Source organism: Diadema antillarum, unplaced genomic scaffold (genome assembly GCF_040938485.1).
Source record: "Diadema antillarum isolate AM-2024a unplaced genomic scaffold, OU_Dant_1.0 scf00000071, whole genome shotgun sequence".
In the NCBI taxonomy this organism is placed as follows: domain Eukaryota; kingdom Metazoa; phylum Echinodermata; class Echinoidea; order Diadematoida; family Diadematidae; genus Diadema; species Diadema antillarum.
The window spans coordinates 1,855,757-1,873,654 of NW_027270960.1; the positions used below are offsets into that span (position 1 = coordinate 1,855,757).

The following is a 17,898-nucleotide window of genomic DNA, read 5'->3' on the forward strand; positions in this document are numbered from 1 at the left end:
TCCCCCCCCCCCCCCCCGAAAGGTATAAGGTATTGAAATAAATCTGTTCATCAAGAAAGAAATATGTGGGGCAGCACAGACCAATAAATGTGCAGCAAAGTGAGCTCTACTTGAGAGTTTCAGATTAAGTTCTGATGAGAATATCCATTTGCATGTTAGCTGAGAGTTTTTGGCTTACCAGTCGTACCTTTTTAGTTTTCAGACTGGTGGATTATCCAGACTATGATTGCATTTTCCTAGACTGAATGATTGGAGTAGATGACCGAGTAGATGACCGACTTATGTCTCTCATCCCAAATTCCGTGCTCTTGCAGATTTTTACATAATGAGAGACTTTAGGACATGTTTTTTTTTTCTCCCTTAACCCCATTAAATGTCACTGATTTTCTGTCATATTTCAATGATACTACAGTGTAGGTATTTACCGACAGATTTTTGTAACCCATTACCTATCTTTATTTTGTTGCACTATGCTAACACATTTCCATATATAGATAATGTTTTTGTCCTAAATGTTCACGATGATATTTGTAGATGGCATCTTTTCTTTCTTTTATTTTAAAGGATCAAACAGTACATACACGTATGTGTATGTGTGTGTGTGTGTGTGTGTGTGTGTGTGTGTGTGTGTGTGTGCATGGCCAGTCACTTGTAATTCACAAGGGAAAAAAGCAAATGAACACACAAGCAATATGATGGCAGGAAGACTATACTACTAGCCAAGGACCGGATGAACACAAAAGAGTAGATTTCCACAGACAAAGTGATTTTGACCTACAAATTGTACATGTATAGTTGTGCACAGATGATGAAGTGTGTCGCCTCAATGCCTAGTAAATATCATCTGAGGTAGTAGTAATAATGAGGGTCATATATTGATCACAGTGAAATATCATAACATTACAAAATAAAAAGAAGAAAATCCTACATAATTTAAATGGTTCAAAGTTGTTTTGCCAAAATCTGCCTCCAAAATAATGCCAGAAAGTGTGCATGGGAATTGGATTTTTCTGTCACAATATCTCTGCCAGAACAGAACTCCATCTCTTCTCATGTGACTTCCTCACAATACATGTTGTATATAAATGACTTCTTACAGCCAAATACAAATCTGAAGCTGGCTTGCCAGGCTATTGTTACATTGGTTGGGTAATGTACATTGTAGCACACTGAAGAGCCAATTGCACATGAGCAGTTACAGTGCAAAAATTCAGAATTTTCCCCTTGTGTCAAAATACGACATTTTTCTTGACATTGCAGTGTGAATGGAATGGTGAAAAATTTTAATTTTTAGTGTTGCAATAGATTCCAATGGAAATTGGCCTTTTGTATAATATGCTTCCATATCATTGGTCTCATGAACTTGAAGAATTTATTTGAACTTAGAGGCAAGATCTTGACATTGTTTAGAGGACAGTGAAAGTGTTGTATCTATACATAAAATAAAAGTAGTCAGCACTTTCAACTCTTGAAGTCTTGCCAATAGAGCAAATTCTGTTCATAAGAAAACAATCACACATTGTGGTCATGGTTACTCTATGCTGATTTGAACATGTGAAGAGTTGTGCATTGTACAGGGGTATTTCAGTTGATCCTTTGGTGAAGACAGTCCATATGTGTCTGTGGATCATAATTTTTATCACAGACTTCTATCAAGACACGCTGACAACATAGGTAATCACATCTTTGATGGTTGATTATAAGTTGTGAAAGGAGGTTTGATACTATCATAAGACATATCACTGTGCAATTTTTGTAGGTGTAAAGTGCTATTCTTTATCAAGAATGGAGAGAATGTCATGTTCATTTTGTCTAGATGACACTCTGCATTTGAACACTCTGATAATATCTAGGCAGGTTTGTGACTGATTCTGTCCATTGTGTTCTGGTTTGCACAACGAGATAACTGCAAGTATGTGAATAAGTTAACTTGGTAACAAAATTAAGATTGTTTCAGAAAGAGTAAGTGCTGGTATGTTGGCAGTTTGTCTGGAAAGAGAGTGATTTCCTGACAACATCAGTCGACTTGGCAAGTGTTCTACTCATCCAGCAGCCTTTGGGAGCATTCTTGTGTGGGATAGCCTGCAACGTGGGACTTGATGAACCAGGCAGCAACCAGTGGTCATTGCAAACTTTCTCTTTGGGACTGATGTCGGAGAATGACGCACTTTCGGAATGACGTTGGAGAACAACGTACTTTCGGAAAGACAGCGGGGAACGACGTACAACATGTACTTTGGAAACGACGTCAGGAATAACAGTGTGACTGCAATACTTGTTTGAGGAGTGATAGATGTTATATGCATGAGTAAGTCAAATTGTACATCTGAGTTGGATGCCCTGATGTACATGGTGCAAATCGGTGACTTGCAAAGTGGCATGAGAGTCTAGGAGTTCTCATCCACTTCAGACCAGTCATATACTTTGACTAAATGGACAGTTGGCTTGCTTGGTGTAATAACCATTAAACCAGGCCCAGTTTGTTACAGTATTGTTACTGTATGAGTGCATTTCATTAAGTCATTGCACAAATTGACTAATTATGCACCCATGTGCATCACTTGTAATTAGATATAGATATTCAGAAGCTGAGAGATGCTTATATTTGTGTGTCATATGGTGTGATACAGTTTTAGTTTCCTACACTTGTAATTAAAAAGAATAATTCTGTTGACAGTTCTCAAAAGAGACTATTAAGACTGATCATAAAGTGTTGTCAGAATGCAAGTATTTTCTGAATAGTATTCTGTACAAGAGAATACAGAGTAGTTACTATACTAATGATGAAGCCGTAATAGTGAATGCAGTAAAGAGCATTAAAAAACTTTACTAATACAGAATTTTACAAACATTTAAATAGCTTTCAACACATATACTGTACATTGCGAAGACCATCACAGAAGTTCCAGAGTCATGGGTAGTGTCAGTGTGAAATAAGAATAATGCTGTTTCCAAGGGATAAAAAGTATACTATATGGAAGTGGAGGCTTACTTGATTTTATGCCATAGTAAGTCCTCTCTCTGTAATGTTTCACAACTAAAACAAATTAACTTTAGTAAATATGCTTGTAAGATCTTGCGTTATAGGTGAAAGGAATATTGAACATTCAAAAGTTGGAAAGGATAGCTGCAGCTTGTAGAATTCATCATCTATGGATTGGAATTAATGTTTACAGTTTCAAGTCCATGGATTGACTGTGTACAGGAGGCCATGTATATTTCACATTTCTCATTCCATTACTATCATTTCTGATGTTGAATTCATCCAAACTTTGAGATTAGATAAATTTGAAATTGAGAATCATATTAATGGAATGAGGAGTAAGTATCATCTGTTTTTAAAAGAAGAGTGTGAGATTCCCCACCTCAGAGACAATGCACAGCACATTTGTGTTATTGTAGGCAATGATTTTGCGAGTTGTTGATATTGCCAATATCAGTTGTCTTGTGAAATTTGCAAAAAATAAAAACGCCACAAAATATATTGCGTATAAATACAGTAGATGCCATCTCATGATTTATAAGCAGTGGTTAAGTATTGTATTGACACTTGTCCCCACTACAACAAATTGTAAGACATTTGCAAAGTAGTTTATGCTTTAAGAAAGTCTTGAGTGAACAGGGTGCGCAAGAGGTATCCATCTAGCAGGGAGTGAATGCTCCAATTCAACCATCCTAATGGACTCGAATGTTTATTTTTGTGATGCAGTGAAATTGTCATCAGAAGGCAATTTATGGGGCATTATTGGGTGCTACTGAGTAATGAATTCAATCACAGTTTCAGTCTCTATCTCTGTCTTTTATCAGTCCTTTCCCCTGTGCAAGTGGTTGTAAGCGTTTCACTGCTGAGTGTACTGGAATGGGATGAGATGGCAGAGAGAGGGGGATGATGTTTATATTTACGATAATGGAATAGAGAGTGAGGGGGATGAAATGAGGCAAAAATGTTCCCAGCAGTTTTGTACATAATATTATGTAAAAGGTATTATGTTTGGATGAGAATATTTATAAAAAAAGTGATCAAACAGATGAACAACAAATTGCTTTGCTACTTATACAGTGGAAATTTTGAACTGTTTTGTATAATTTTAAAGCAGCAAAATAGATGTATTTTTTTTAATGATGAGTTGTAGTCGGGTGTTTGTTAGCTCTGCAGCCCTTGCAGAGACTTAAACAAATAGAAACCTTTCTTGTTATTGTTTTTTTTTTGTAGAGAGGTATGCACACGAACTGCAGAATGTATTTCTGTGAGGAAGTGTATTTATTGTTGAGGGAAATATGCAGGGATTATGAACACAATTTCACTAAAAGGTCGGGTGGATTTATGTGAAGGTCCTTCTGCATTGATAATTTTCTGTGTTATTAAGGAGAGCTTGTGCAAGCATAGTTGCTAAATGTTACAAAGGTCTTCTTTAATATTGGTGCGAACCAGGAATACGAGAACCCCTTTAGGGCTTTTTACACTTGTAAATTTTTGCTTAGCCCCGGACCAACGGTGGGGCTAAGGGGGGGCCTTAGCCCCACCGTTGGTACGGGACTATCCTCAGCCCACTTTCTGTTTACACTCGTTTTTGCCAAAGTGGGCTAGCCCCACCGATAGTACGGTACTATCTGGCCCTGCAAAATAGCAGGGGTTAGCACCGCAATTGCGGTGCCAAGCAAGTGAGTGTAAACAGAACGAAAAAATAATCCTGGGCTAAGCGACGGAGACGAAGTCCGACCCTCACTGACCAATCAGAAACGAGGTAATCAAGTGCTGCCGGTGCGTGTGTGTACGTGTACAGTACACAGCGTAATTATGAATATTCATGTGGTTTGGAAAGTCCGGGGCTAAGAAATACGAGTGTAAAAAGGTCAGTTTTCTCCTTAGCCCCGGACAAGAGATAGTACGGGACTAATTGGCGAGTGTAAAAAGCTAAAAAAATTGGTACGGGACTAACGATAGTCCTGGGTCAGAGAAAGTCCGGGGTTAAGAAACACAAGTGTAAAAAGCCCTTTAGTCAGAAAAAGAAAAAAAAAGCAACAACAAAATACAGGACAGCTAAATGCTCGGGAAGTGTTTTTTTTCTTTCTCTTTAGTGTATGAACTGAAAAAAAAATTGCAAGGCTGTTTAGGCATGTAGATGAGTAAATTCCGTAAAGAGATGAAATTAGATAAAGAATACTTTATGGTAAAGAAGGGAAATGGTACAACTGTTAATACCATTATTATTAAAGGTCCTGTTAACCTTTGAGAGCAGTGATTTTAAAAATGTTCAAGATATCATATTTGATGCATATGCATTGTTGTACCACAAAACATCCTACCATATAAAATTTTCGCAATAAAGCCTAAAATATAAAGGAGATATCAGCATTTTTCTCAATAAACCGTAACTGTAGACAGTTAAGTCTGGAAACATTTTTATTATAAGTATTGTTCACATTGCGTATATTTAACAAAACTTAACATCAATTTTACCGATTTAAATTTTTACAATGGTTGTTTCTATCCCTAACGCACATTTTAGAACTATTTTAAAGCACTAATGCTGGGTTTTTGTTTCATCTGCAAATGGTAAATTATGCCTTCAAGGTAATACATGTAATACCAGAGAGAAGACAGTATTAGTTTACCACTCTATTAAAGATAACAGAGACAAGCAAGTCATGCTGAGTGCTTGGATACTGAAAATACGGAGTGGTATTATGGTACATATTACTTGTAGGATAGAGAAATTTTATATGGCAGATGGATTTTATGCAAATATGGAAAAAAAGGTGTGCACACTAGACTTAGCAAACTAACAAATTGCACATTGGATATCATGAAGGATTCCAAAAGGAAATACAGGGGAGGGAGAAGAAGATGTAGTAGGAATGAAGGATAGGGGGAGGGGGAGGGAGAGAGAGAAGGTGGGAGAGAGATGTGGGAGAGAGTGAGAGAAGGAGGGAGAGTTTGATGTAAACATAGAAAGAGAGGGAGGAAATACTGATAGCCAAATCCATTAAGACAGGTATAGAATGAAAAGTGCATAATATGAATGTCAAGGCTAAGTGACATTCAGGTTTCAGGCTCTGATCAATCCCACAGTATGCTGCAGGATAGGTGCTGGAAGGGCCTGGGCTAAGAGGCTTGATCAAAGGTATAAATAAATAAATGATTGATTTGAATATTTTTGCCTCATCGCTGTGAATATCGATTGCAGGAAAATCATTGAACCACAAGGGTGAAAAATTCCCGTGGGTCCCCGTGAGCCATAGAGAGCCCGTTGTGTGCATTGAGAGTGACTGGCACAACTTGCCTTGCCCCCCACTCTAGAAAAATATGGGTTGAAGCATGGGCGTTCTACATGTTTGTAATCAAGTTATGCATTGATGTGAACGATTTTAGTCTGTAATTGATAATTACAGAATGATTGCTCCTAGCCCCTTTATGAGTGGGTTCTATACAGGAAACTGTCTTGGTTCAAGCACTGCAGGCCTTAATTCTAATTGCTTGATATCACTCATTCAGTCACATCATTTGTATTGTCTCTACAAGTAGTTGTAGTTTTGTCTTTGGTCCATGATGTTTTACCACAGATCATGGGTTGACTTGTCACATTACCAGTATTTCTATATATATATTTTTTTTAATCTGATGTCATCATAAAGTAAACATCACTGTTGGTACGTAAATCATTTTCATATTTCACAGAGTCCAACACATCTCACAAAAATCTTTGATTTTTTAGTTAAAAAAAAACACCTTGTGAAGAATCTTTGAAATAGTTATATTGGTCATGTGTCTTGGGTTATATGACCTAAAAAACCCCGACTAATCAGAATAATAACTAGAAAAGCACTCAGAGAGCACAGACCTCCGCCAAACTAGCAACTCATTTCCACCCTTACACGCATGCAATTTCCCAAAATACCAGTGGAAGCATTTTGTTTTAATACGTCATTGCATGGCGTTCATTGACCTTATATGCCAAAAGATTAAAAATCATTCAAAAATCCATAAAAATTCCCGGATCGCTATCAAAATTGAATAGTGTTCCTTGTGTCAATATCAACTTTTTATGCAAGTTTCATTTTACTCCCTACTCAACTTTTTAATTATTTTGCAAACAGACAAACCAACACCGATGATCACTCAACCTCCTTCCTTGGCGGAGGTAATAATAATAATAATACAGGATACTTATAATGCACCAATTCCACATAACTAATGTGCTCAAGGTGCAGTAGGATAAGTGAATTATGAAATACAAAATTCATTACACACACATGTACATGAAAATGAATGAAACACGAATGAAACTAATGAGATTGAAATGAACCTGAAATTGAGAAGAATACAGGAAGTGCATTTTCAGTGCCTCATATCTATTCAAATATATGTACAACTTGTACTCGGGTTCGAATCCCGATGGAATTCCATTCTCTTTGCTCAATTTTCCACTATTATATATCTTGTAATATTGGATGTTAGTTTTTGGGCATTCATTTTCTGTGAATGAGTGATGTCTGTGTATCATTATGCCGTCAATGTTACTTTTGCTGGTAGTGTTGAATTTCTTATACTTAGTATCTTATTCTTATTCTTTTTGCACCAAAATTTTGTGGAAAGCTACTAGCATAGGACTTCAACTTCTACATCTCTGTCCAGAAAACCCACAAGGATATAAAGAATGAACTAATAATAACAATGACAACAGTAGCACTTACATTGTACATACATGTTGTATTGACAGGCATGCAAAGTAAATGTGCCATGCTGTATTCGAAACAGATTTTTTTTTTTTTTCTCTCTCTCTCTCTTCCCTAGCAAACAATGGCTTGGATAGCATACAACATATTGATTTAGTGCCTGACACTGTATGAATTTACCAATAATGCAGTGTGAACATGATTGAATTCTTCTTCAGTAGGCTACCCCCAAGTGGAATGCTTCATTCCCCTACTTGTGATGGGGTCCACTAGTGAACTAATGTACAGTACTTTTGGCCTAGCCAGTCAAGACCTGTGAATGGATTACAGCCAGTTACAGAAACTAGGGCTTGGACCTTCCTCTTGTGGTTCAAACCTGCCTTTAATCTGAAGTGGAGTCCCATCTCATACTTTCTACATCCAGTAGTCTGTTACTATTAAACCAGAAACATTTGCTGCGTGAAACTTTCACGAATTGGAGATGACAGCCTTTTTTGCAATAATATCAAAACTTTTTCGAATTGCTGCTGGCATTCAGTGCATTGCGTAGACCAAAACTTTTGTGTGCATTTTACTTTTCGCAAATCTTGGCTCCTTGTGAAATTCACGCAAGTTTCGTGCACGCAAAAATTTGTGGTGTTACAGTGTATGTTCTAACAACTATAAATTGCTATCAAATTTCAATTCCTTGTGCTCAATGATGAATGGAAGTATCTCATTCAGTTGTTAACATGGTATAAACTTTTTACTGTCCATGTTCACATTTTGTAATTGTTACAGTATGTAAAGTACTCCATATTCTTTTATGGATGTTTCTCCACACTTGCTGATGAAATAAAGTGATCCTGAAAGATTAAACGAAACTGTCTTCAATATATTTGTGTGTTCTGGATGTATACAGATACAGTGTGAACACAATGCAAACACTGTAATCAAACTTTGTGTACAAACATTATTAATAAAGCTAGGCATGTCAAATACTGCTTCTATGTTCAGGGTAAAATGATTACATATCTTACCAGATTGGTAAAGGATGAACAGGTCATTCTAAAGTATGAAGTAATTTTCTTTCGTGTAATGTTTCTAGACCATGTAAGGTTTAAAGCATTGATCAGCACGCATACAAATGGTTGGGTATGAGACATGTCAATTTTTTTCTTCTTCTTGAATAGCGTCATGCATATAAAGCTCATGATCAATGTGAGCCTAGATCATCAGGGAATTCTTGGTTTTTCTGTACTTATCAACATTCATTCCTGTGTTTGATACAGCCGTTGTTTACATGTAGTGGTTTGTCAATTAACAATACCTGTTCTGCTGTACATCACTCTGGGTGTAGTATTGATTTGTCTGATACAAATGCAACAAAAAAAAATACATTTGTGAACACATGATTTATTTTGTATTGAGGATACAGAATTAGATTTGCTTGCATTTTTCATGTGATTAGCATTTGTGTCCATTTGTGTTATTTTGAATGCTTTATGTTATGTGTATTGATTGGTCATAAAGCTCGACGATGACAAGGAAAAAAAAAAGACACAGAGAAAAAAAACTTGGTACTCCATTCATGTTTAATTTGGAAATACCTGCTTTTTTGTAACCCTAGGTGGGAATCAATATCAAGGCGGTTACTACGGTGTCCCGGAATATCAACAAAGACCATGGAAAGGTTCAGAAAAAGGTAAAATCAAAACAATTCCACAACTTTTTGATGAGAGCTCATTCCATTTTTTGTTAATCATGATCACATTTGCCCCTTTTCAGGTTTGAGCGACAATTTTCTGCCAAGGAAATATGCACTGTTGTGTGCTTGTTTGCTCATTTAGTTTACCACTAGATTTTGCAGAATATACGTGTATAAAAGGAGGTTCAAATTTTCAAGTATTTGCCATGGTCAGAACATTTTCTGGACTGCGAATGCCTGACCGACCGCTGTCCCAAAGGGGAAGGGAAGCCAGTGATACAACAGTGCATTGGTGTGCTAACATTAAAAGCTATGGACTGTCTTTTGAACATAGTTTTCAGGATGGTGAAGTCATGTACACTGCCTGCCATGGACAAGGGTTATACTCCTACGACACATTGTGTGTAAAACTATTATTTCCAGGTCATGCTTACATACTTGACAACCCTCCAAAATATGACCTACAGGTACTTCTGCATTGTTCAGTATCACAAAGAGCATATTCCACAAGGAATTGATAAGTGTTCAAGTGATGAAAATGGTTTGAACAAGGACATGCTATCTAAGTTCAAGGTATGCGCACTTGGTCTATTGCTGAAAGTGTGTAACATAAGCATGTACAGTGTTGTCACATATAGACCAAAGCATTATCATCAGTTTTCTTTGCAGAAACGTGTACACATGTTTTCCCCATTCTTTCGTCATAATTTTTCACATTTTCCCCATTGAAACATAGTCAAACATATTTGATAGCCCACATTTATGATTTTATCTCAAGTTTATGATATCAGATCAAGATATACTTCTGAAGTCCATCCTATTTTAAGACCGGAACAGGGAATGCATATGTATCTTGATTTGTTTTGCAAAGGTTGATTTATACATATAGCTACATGTAGGCTTATTGGCAAATATCATCTGGTTTACAATGTTAGTAGGAGTAATTCAGTGGACTTACAACTTGGCCTCAGGCCAGCGGCTAGCGACCACAGACCTGATTATATCAGGATGAAAGACTTATTAGTCCAGCGATAGAAAGTTGATAGAAATTTGGATGCAATGAATTAGGACCATTTATTTAAAGCTATTGTTAAAGTCTGTTGTTCCTTTGATCACTTTTCTTTGTGGTTTCTCTCTGTGATCTTTTTTCCCCCACTAAAAACCTATATTTCAGGGGCTATGAAAAAAAGAAAATCAAAAATCTGCTCAAGAAGTTAGACCTTGCCAGTGTGATCTCCTACAATTTGTGTATAATTAATGTTTTCATTCATTTTGTGATATCAAGCAAGACAATGCATGTCTTTAAACTCTATGATTTTTCCTTTGTATATTCATGTTATACACAAACCTGTAGAGAACACATGTAAAATTGCAGTATTTGAAGTAGAAAAAGTACAAAAAACACATGAGATAATGGAGACCACTTAAACTAATTTTAGTATGATTTGCCAGCTTCTTTCATTAGATATCATCTCAATGGATTTTTCCCTGCTTTTGGCTACATGTAAACAGCACCTCCCGATACATTTTGATAATTCGTCCAAGCTAAGGCTTCTACCTTTGTATTTGAGTCGTATTTCAACAGTTACAGTCTTTGGGAACCACTGCCCATTGTGTTTATTGTTTACATGCATGGGCATTTGGGGACAAAGGAACAGTACACTCCCATCTGCAGTCCTGCAGCTTCCTTGTTGAATGACCTCCAGGCAGGGAAAAAATAGGGCTCTATACAGGGAGGGAAAGGATGAGGAGGAAGAGGAGGAGGAAGAAGAGGAGGAGGTGAAGGGGAAATGATAAAGGAATGGAAAGAATTGAAAATGAGAAAATGGAAGAATTATATGATGTGGAAATGATATGAATGTTGATTCATTTGTACAGGCCAGTAGCTGTTTTCAGGCTTTGGAAATATCATATTATAATGACCAATTTGCTTGACCCAAACCAGGTCTGAGTAGCCTCAGCCACCCTCTGCCAGCCAGACCTCCACTATCTCAAGAAAAAAGAGAGAAGATTTTTATGATCTTTGTCATCATTGCTACTCTTTGACTGCTGTACCCAAACTGCTGTAATGGAAACCACACCACTTGCTGCTAAATCAATGTGTGAGAAAGAAGAGTTTGTCAGTTAATGTAATAATACTTGTCATCTTCACTCTCATTCTCTATCTATGCTTCTCTTCTTTCTTCTTCAAGATTGTTCCTTTTTAACATTTTCTTTGTATGTGTCTATTTTCCTTTATCTGCTTTAGTGACATTGTTAGTGCACTGTTTGACGTGTCACTTTTTCCAGTCTTCATATTTCACATTGCTATCATCTTCTTTGCTTCTTGATACTTTTTACTTCTTCCATGTCATTTGCTGCTGAGCTCTTCTTTTGCTGCCCCTATCTTCTTGTCTTGTATCCCATCCCTTGTCTTTCTTTGAAACATTTTCCCCTTTGTTAATACACTGTTCCAGAGTTTAAGGTTATGAAGAACTGTCTCTCTTCAAGCAGCAAGCTGGTAATAGGCTTAACAAAGTGAGACACTGAGTTTTTATTACTACGGTTCTTTTGGCCATTGTATCCAGTGCATTATGCAAAGTAATGATTATATTAGTGTAGTTTAATAGTTAAATGCAAAGGATAATTAAAATTTTTCTTATATTTTTTTTTCCTTCAACATGTCACACTCTAGATGTTCACCATAATATGGAACCCCCCCCCCCAAAAAAAAAAAAAAAAAATTGTATCTTCTAACTGAAGTTCCTGATTTTGACTATTGGTTTCATACCTTGCTCAACACATGTGTAATTTTTGTTTAAAACTATTGTTGTTGTTGATGTATCCATACTTAATACTGACTTTTGATTGGAGGACAATGTACAAGCATAATATGTCAGAATAACTACCAGTTTGTATATCATCCTATTTGTACACTTAAATATACTTTGACAAGAATCCTATCATAAAAAGTGTTCTCCATAAACAAGTTATTATGATCGTTATTATTCTTATGATTGTCACAAAATATTATTGATGTTAGATTAGATAGTATATGCTTTATCAGGTCAGCTTAAAGATGGGATAATCGTGTCCACAACATAATTTTTACTGAATAATTTCTGATCTGCTCTGTCTAGCCAGGAATATGACTCGCTCAGCTTTAAATGAAGAATGGCATTTCACAGACATCTCACGTTGCTTTCAGTGGATTGCATATGAGTTGATTGAAGATCAGATATTCACTGCCTTATAGTTTGGTAACAGGTCTTTTGTCTCCACTCTGACAAAACTGGTCAACTTGACATTTACAAGGACAAAGTGTCAGTGTCTTCCTTATCCTTCTCTTTTTCTCTCACTCTCCTTATCCTAAGATCATTCACGTGGAAGAGAATTTCTGTCCATGATGCCGAATTCTTCCTTCAGTCATCTAAGATTTAAATCATTCCCATTTGATTAATTAAGCAAATTAAGGTGACTAATGGTGGGTAAGTCCCATCAGTTTAAGCCCCTTGCAGATTGTGCATGGTGGCCTGTAAGGATCCATTAAGGTGATGGAAGTTGGAAAGAAGATATGGAGCTGATTGCAGCTTTCTCAATGTGCCTGATGATGACATGAAGCCATCTGGGTGATGCTATGTATTGTCCGAGACACCAAAGCTATGTCATTTCTAGCTTGCTCCTGAGAATGAAGACATGTTCACATAATTTGCAGCCTATAGAGCATATTTATCCAGCAGCCATTTGAAATTTTGTTCACGAGTCTCCAATAAATTCTACTCTGTGTAAGCACTCCTAATAATGTATTAAGCTTTGATTGGTCAAATCCTAGCCTTTCGATAGAGTTTGATATCATGGGTATTGCATATTGACCATATAAGGAAGAAGTCCTTTGCTTCAGTTCTGATAATTTTGGATTGTCTAAATACATTTTGAAGTATTTTTCCCATTAGAAATCACTTGTAGATCATTGCATACAGAAGATGAAAGGCTTTTTTTTTTTTTTTAAATTGCCAAGAGGGGTATGAGAGACACTGTCCAACTTTATGCAGTATGCAATCACTTTGGATTGATATACTCCCTCCTATGTGTATCTAGCATATATATGCATATTTTTACAGCCAAAACTAGATAAGACAGTATTTACTGATGCATTTGTCATACAACCAATTTTATTTGGCAGATAGTGGCTATAGCTTATCAGTTTTGATCCTGCCAAAGTACCCGTGATATGCCTGCCAATCATTTGTAAAGCTCCCTCACTTTAAAGCAGCTTAGCTTTGTACACCTTCTTTGAAAATATGCATGATTTACTGATCATAAACAACTCTACAAAAAAAGATACTAACAACAAGCAAATGCAGGATTTTAAGTGTAGTTCTTTTACCTACAAACATAGGACCTTGATGACTTGGCTTTACAAATTTTAAAAGTTTGTAACCAGTGACATTTTGAAGCTTATATTGTCATGAATAATACCCAAAGTGTACTCAACTAGATGAAACTATAAAAGAGAGTTAGTTGCATTAAAGAAAATAACTAGGTATCTGACAGTTTGCCTCAAGTTCTTTCATTTGGTTGACAAAGATTGGTGGTGGAGTTGGCATATTATTTACTCCCCATATAAGAACAATAGTGTGGGAGTATTTTTTTTTTTTTGTTGGTCATATTTTCAAGTTTACAAGGACAAGGTCATTGACTTGATGAACTTAAACCTTGTCAGTGTTCTTCCTGTTGTATAACTTTGAATCTGTTCTTATCTTGTGCAAGGTTAGATTCGTACCAATGCTGGAGGAAGATTTGTGATAGGAGTGTGAAGGTTACAATCCTACTTTTTTTTCCCCCCTCTCACTTTTGTTTGATTACAAGGCAAGCTGATCTTCATTTAAAATTTGTGTGCTCTGCATAAACATGCATGAAAATCAGTTCTAATGTGTTTTTGAGGTACAGACTCCACAGGCAGGCTCCCACCAGAACTATGATATTGCAGCATGCTCTATGTCTGATCGTCAAATAAAACCCAAGATCTGGAAGCTCAGCTGCCTCTGAATCGCACAAGAAATGGAAACTGCCATTTCAGAAGAGATGCCAAACAGATGGAAGTAGGAAAAGAATAGGAGAGGTGGGAGAAATGGGGAGAGAAAATGGGACCATTTTGCCCGAGAAAAGAAAAAAAAGCAAGGGGAAAAGGATCCTGTGGAAAAGCTGGGCAGCTAACTAGGGCATGGTCATATTACCATTGTATATACTCACTGCTCTGGGGTATGGCAAAATATGGGCAGATTGCATTTGAATACACAAACTGTGTACAGTGTCGCTTTGAGAGCGAGTCGAACTAAAGAAAACCAGTTTACCAGTATTTCTGCCCCTGTTTTGTGCGCCACATCCAGGGTGCTGGCTTGTTGGTGGTTCACTGACTGCCGTAAATACACTGCATTCTCCTTTGTGTAGTAGACATGAACATACTTCGTCTCGGTTTTTGTGTATCTGTCATCCATATAATGTATTTTTGTACAAACTTCTACAAAATCTGTATTCTTGTGAAATTATGTACAGAATTCTGTCTTTATAGCAGGTGTTCCATTTACTTGTAAGTGTTTGTAATCATAGTGATATCAGATCATATAATTGGTCTTCGCATAATGTACAAAGCGAAAAGGGATAAAATGAAAGGGACCATCATCCCATAGTCAAGATTTCAATTTTCATGTGGCTATTAAATGCATTCAATATGCAAAGGTGTTATATAGCAAGTTAAGATTTGAGATCGTATTTACTAATATTTGTTATTGACTCATCAATCTGCGGCACACAACATGGCAAAAGATATATACATACCAGAATCTCCTAACTGTGTTGTAAAAACAGGGCCCTCTTCTATGAAGAGTTATAATTGATTACATAGTTGATTTCTGTCATAAGTCTATGGCAGCCTGTGTGGTAAGGGAATTTACAATAGATTATATCTTTTGATAAAACGGGGCCCAGATTTATAATGTAATATTCTATCCACCATTGCTATTTTAACTGTTTGAATATCATGTTTGGGAACCACAGTTGTGTTGATAATGCTTGCGATAGCTTTGTTAGAAAGCCTGCAAATATCTTCACTTTGATAGCTCTCCATATTACCATCAGTCACTAGCACTAAAAAGGGCCATTGTGATTATTCATTGTCTACCATGTTTGTGCAGTGCTGTGTGAATGCATTGATCTCAAGTGTAAAGTAAACATGTGATTTGTTTCATGACTGTGTTACTGATCATTGAGTGAGAGGCAACCCCATTCAAAATGCATTGTGGCATATCATTCTACCTAAAGTTGAGCAACGATTGTACATCTTTCATTTCATTCATTCCATCCATGACCTTAGATACAAGGTAAATTGCAGGGCAACAATTTTTGTGTCAACTGTGAATATTTTGTTATTGCATGACCCATCAATGTAGCATACAAGTGACCTTTAGCATCTGTACATTAATTTTGTCTTTGCTTAGAACTATGAGTGTTTACTCGATCTGTAAAGATAATGGGAAAGACATATGAAGGAGATAGTGGAGCTTTTCAGTTGCATTAAGGACTATTGACTTTTTGTGTGTTTTTGTGATTTAGTTTTCCATTTTTGAGAGTTATCAATAGTCATCAACAAAGTTTCACCTTATTTTGCATCAGTGGGTTTAGATAAACATTCTCATTTTTAGTCAAGAACTGAAAACAAAAAATGAATGAAACCTAGAAGGGACAGTAATATTTTTGAGACCAAAGTTCGATGCCAATCAACTCTTACGTACACACAAAATGTTGTATGTGTTTATTTAAAAGGACCATTAGTTTTTATGGTACCCACTTCTACTGCTGTGCAGGATCTCATTGAAAGAAAAAGTGAGGTAAACTCATTCCCTGCCTAATCGTGTGAAATGGGCTTGACCTAAGCAACAGCCTTCAGAGACAAAACAAACTCTGCCAGCATGGTAATATCATGAATTATTTTGCAAGCTATTTATCGCCTCCTGATGCTCCATATATAGATGTTTGTCTTGAGAGTGGTATGGTCATAGACCCTGGGAGGGCAGGAAGGGAGAAAGATGGGGGAAAAAAAAGGGGGGGGGAAGCATACATTTCAAAAAATGAGAGAAAAGAATTGAGGACAATTGAGTTTATGTGCCAGTTATCTTCAGAGACAATCTTTTATCTGTGACAAACAGTCAATAGGCAAATAGTCATTGTATACTGTCATGAATTGCAGATGTCGACCTCATCCTTCTTTAACTATTTTATTGTATTTTTGAAAAACTTACAATGACTATTACAGTCACAACTGTCATAATACCTTTTAAAAATATTCAGAACAAGTCTCATATACTTCATATGCCAAATATTTTGTGTGTATGTGTGTGTGTGTTTTATTGGTATTGCTCTTTTAGGAGCCATGATCATGGACATTGCTTATGATTTATGAGTGTCACAACATATCGTGGCATGTCTTGAAATGATGAAACACAGATACATTGTACCATGTCTTTTAACATGGCAATGAATGGATCAGGGAGTGTGAATTCTGTAGATCTATTTGTTTACAGGTTTTTCACATGCTACATGCAGGAGTCACAAACAAATAAAACAAAAAACAAAGCGGCAAAACAACTGCAACTCACAGAGTGGGTTTGGTTGGATATAAAGTGGGCTGAGTCAGAATTCAGTACCTGGGTCTGAGGAGCCATGCCAGTGCTGTGAATTGAAAATTGGATTGTGGTGAATGGTCACAGTCTAAATAGAACTGAACAGATCATTTTTTCAGCTAATCATTGTGGTAGCTCAGCAGGGAGTTGATTGCACTTTTCATACCCTTCTCCCTGTCCCCAACCTCTGTGTTATTTTTGTTAAACCTTGTTTTCCTAAAGAGGTTTGGTAGTGTCTGAAAAAGAAAATGATTGTCCATGCTGAAAACATTCACTCAATGAATAAAGAATCGGAGAGGGAACTTTATGCAAGGAGTATGTGTAAAATTCCCAAGTATATGACACATTGTGTTTGATTGCAATGTTGATTTATGGACTAAGGAGGAAAAAGAGCTTGAAGAAAACTAGATTGGTTAGTCCATAACATCATGGTGAAGTTTAGCAAGTCAGAGCAATCTGTATTAAAGGGAGAGTATAGTATTGGTGGAGATGAGGGTTGTGCTTTTAACTTTTTGCGAGATACCAAGAAACCACTTTGTATTTATGAAGTAGTACAGAGCATACCATTCTAAGAGGAATTCAAAGTTTATTCAATGAAAATTGGTTTCGGAATGGCTGAGACATCTAAAAACAAAGTAAAACAAATCGATCGTAATAAAAGGTGGGTGTGAAGTCCTCTTGGAATTGCATGTTCTTTCATATTTCATTAGAGGTTCCTCATTATCTCACCAAAAAAAAATTAGGTCTTGATGAAAACTATACGATCCCTTTAGATTGCAAGATACAGAATGCCTGATCTTTAAAGAGATTCAGTCTGACTTTCAATTGAGGAAGAGTAAGTGAAAAGAGATGTCTGAGGAACTATAGCTTGATCAT

At 36.5% G+C, this 17,898-nt stretch overlaps 1 long non-coding RNA gene across 2 annotated transcripts in view; it reads left to right on the forward strand.

Moving 5' to 3' along the window:
* Positions 1-17,898, forward strand: part of LOC139717022 (uncharacterized) — a 237,886-nt gene that overhangs the window by 22,203 nt on the left and 197,785 nt on the right. For both annotated transcript variants that reach the window (XR_011709940.1, XR_011709941.1), the window contains exon 2: positions 9,287-9,361. This is a non-coding gene — a long non-coding RNA (uncharacterized lncRNA). The remainder of the gene's footprint in view (positions 1-9,286; positions 9,362-17,898) is intronic.